The sequence below is a fragment of the Salmo salar genome, unplaced genomic scaffold (genome assembly GCF_965601325.2).
Source record: "Salmo salar unplaced genomic scaffold, fSalSal1 ptg000293l, whole genome shotgun sequence".
NCBI classification, from domain to species: domain Eukaryota; kingdom Metazoa; phylum Chordata; class Actinopteri; order Salmoniformes; family Salmonidae; genus Salmo; species Salmo salar.
The window spans coordinates 2,627,501-2,630,000 of NW_027675346.1; the positions used below are offsets into that span (position 1 = coordinate 2,627,501).

Sequence of the window (2,500 nt, forward strand, 5' to 3'; positions counted from 1 at the left end):
CGAGGGTGTGCTCTTGCACTATTTCATCAGTAACACTGCCTTGTAGTAAGCATTTAATGATGAATTGACTAAATGTCTGTTTTATCAGACTCACTTTGACTATATATGTTGTAGCAAGAGATTGATTCTCGCTTACGGCCATATCAGCCTGGGTACGCCCGATCTCGTCTGATCTCGGAAGCTAAGCAGGGTCCGGCCTGGTTAGTACTTGGATGGGAGACCTCCTGGGAATACCAGGTGCTGTAAGCATTTTGTCCACGAGGGTGTGCTCTTGCACTATTTCATCAGCAACACTGCCTTGTAGTAAGCATTTAATCATGAATTGACTAAATGCAGCTTCCTGCCTTTTTAATAGGATCAAATTTCCTTGTGTTTTCAATTAGCATCTGCCTTGTATTTATAAGACAAACAAGAATATTGTTGCTGAATGCAGCTTGTGTGTGCTTTATGCTCCTTTGCACTGTTCAAATGATGAAAGGAAATAAAGTTTGTATTTTATCCAACTACCTGTGCTAAAAAGTGATGGGAACAGTGTTTGTAATTTCTTCTACTTTTTCAGTGACACAAAGTTCAAGCTGCTTATCTAATTGGTGAAAATGCAATGTCTGTTTATCACACTCACTTTGACTATATATGTTGTAGCAAGAGATTGATTCTCGCTTTTTGCCATATCAGCCTGGGTACGCCCGATCTCGTCTGATCTCGGAAGCTAAGCAGGGTCGGGCCTGGTTAGTAATTGGATGGGAGACCGCCTGGGAATACCAGGTGCTGTAAGCATTTTGTCCACGAGGGTGTGCTCTTGCACTATTTCATCAGCAACACTGCCTTGTAGTAAGCATTTAATGATGAATTGACTAAATGTCTGTTTTATCAGACTCACTTTGACTATATATGTTGTAGCAAGAGATTGATTCTCGCTTACGGCCATATCAGCCTGGGTACGCCCGATCTCGTCTGATCTCGGAAGCTAAGCAGGGTCGGGCCTGGTTAGTACTTGGATGGGAGACCGCCTGGGAATACCAGGTGCTGTAAGCATTTTGTCCACGAGGGTGTGCTCTTGCACTATTTCATCAGCAACACTGCCTTGTAGTAAGCATTTAATCATGAATTGACTAAATGCAGCTTCCTGCCTTTTTAATAGGATCAAATTTCCTTGTGTTTTCAATTAGCATCTGCCTTGTATTTATAAGACAAACAAGAATATTGTTGCTGAATGCAGCTTGTGTGTGCTTTATGCTCCTTTGCCCTGTTCAAATGATGAAAGGAAATAAAGTTTGTATTTTATCCAACTACCTGTGCTAAAAAGTGATGGGAACAGTGTTTGTAATTTCTTCTACTTTTTCAGTGACACAAAGTTCAAGCTGCTTATCTAATTGGTGAAAATGCAATGTCTGTTTATCACACTCACTTTGACTATATATGTTGTAGCAAGAGATTGATTCTCGCTTACGGCCATACCAGCCTGGGTACGCCCGATCTCGTCTGATCTAGGAAGCTAAGCAGGGTCGGGCCTGGTTAGTACTTGGATGGGAGACCGCCTGGGAATACCAGGTGCTGTAAGCATTTTGTCCACGAGGGTGTGCTCTTGCACTATTTCATCAGTAACACTGACTTGTAGTAAGCATTTAATGATGAATTGACTAAATGTCTGTTTTATCAGACTCACTTTGACTATATATGTTGTAGCAAGAGATTGATTCTCGCTTACGGCCATATCAGCCTGGGTACGCCCGATCTCGTCTGATCTCGGAAGCTAAGCAGGGTCGGGCCTGGTTAGTACTTGGATGGGAGACCGCCTGGGAATACCAGGTGCTGTAAGCATTTTGTCCACGAGGGTGTGCTCTTGCACTATTTCATCAGCAACACTGCCTTGTAGTAAGCATTTAATGATGAATTGACAAAATGCAGCTTCCTGCCTTTTTAATAGGATCAAATTTCCTTGTGTTTTCAATTAGCATCTGCCTTGTATTTATAAGACAAACAAGAATATTGTTGCTGAATGCAGCTTGTGTGTGCTTTATGCTCCTTTGCCCTGTTCAAATGATGAAAGGAAATAAAGTTTGTATTTTATCCAACTACCTGTGCTAAAAAGTGATGGGAACAGTGTTTGTAATTTCTTCTACTTTTTCAGTGACACAAAGTTCAAGCTGCTTATCTAATTGGTGAAAATGCAATATCTGTTTATCACACTCACTTTGACTATATATGTTGTAGCAAGAGATTGTTTCTCGCTTACGGCCATACCAGCCTGGGTACGCCCGATCTCGTCTGATCTCGGAAGCTAAGCAGGGTCGGGCCTGGTTAGTACTTGGATGGGAGACCGCCTGGGAATACCAGGTGCTGTAAGCATTTTGTCCACGAGGGTGTGCTCTTGCACTATTTCATCAGCAACACTGCCTTGTAGTAAGCATTTAATGATGAATTGACTAAATGTCTGTTTTATCAGACTCACTTTGACTATATATGTTGTAGCAAGAGATTGATTCTCGCTTACGGCCAT

General features: G+C 42.0%; 6 non-coding genes and 1 pseudogene across 6 annotated transcripts in view; all 7 read left to right on the plus strand.

Moving 5' to 3' along the window:
• Positions 1-130: 130 nt before the first annotated feature.
• Positions 131-249, plus strand: LOC145869939 (5S ribosomal RNA). The gene has a single exon (XR_014385935.1). It is a non-coding gene; the product is annotated as a 5S ribosomal RNA (ribosomal RNA).
• Positions 250-658: 409 nt separating this feature from the next.
• LOC145870838 (uncharacterized) lies at positions 659-777 on the plus strand (annotated as a pseudogene).
• A 139-nt stretch (positions 778-916) lies between these two features.
• Positions 917-1,035, plus strand: LOC145867462 (5S ribosomal RNA). The gene has a single exon (XR_014383455.1). It is a non-coding gene; the product is annotated as a 5S ribosomal RNA (ribosomal RNA).
• A 409-nt stretch (positions 1,036-1,444) lies between these two features.
• LOC145869355 (5S ribosomal RNA) lies at positions 1,445-1,563 on the plus strand. The gene has a single exon (XR_014385351.1). It is a non-coding gene; the product is annotated as a 5S ribosomal RNA (ribosomal RNA).
• A 139-nt stretch (positions 1,564-1,702) lies between these two features.
• Positions 1,703-1,821, plus strand: LOC145867463 (5S ribosomal RNA). The gene has a single exon (XR_014383456.1). It is a non-coding gene; the product is annotated as a 5S ribosomal RNA (ribosomal RNA).
• Positions 1,822-2,230: 409 nt separating this feature from the next.
• Positions 2,231-2,349, plus strand: LOC145873877 (5S ribosomal RNA). Its single transcript, XR_014389512.1, has one exon. It is a non-coding gene; the product is annotated as a 5S ribosomal RNA (ribosomal RNA).
• A 139-nt stretch (positions 2,350-2,488) lies between these two features.
• LOC145869829 (5S ribosomal RNA) overlaps positions 2,489-2,500 on the plus strand; it is a 119-nt gene continuing 107 nt past the window's right edge. The window contains exon 1 of the ribosomal RNA XR_014385825.1: positions 2,489-2,500. This exon is cut by the window's right edge and continues 107 nt beyond it. This is a non-coding gene — a ribosomal RNA (5S ribosomal RNA).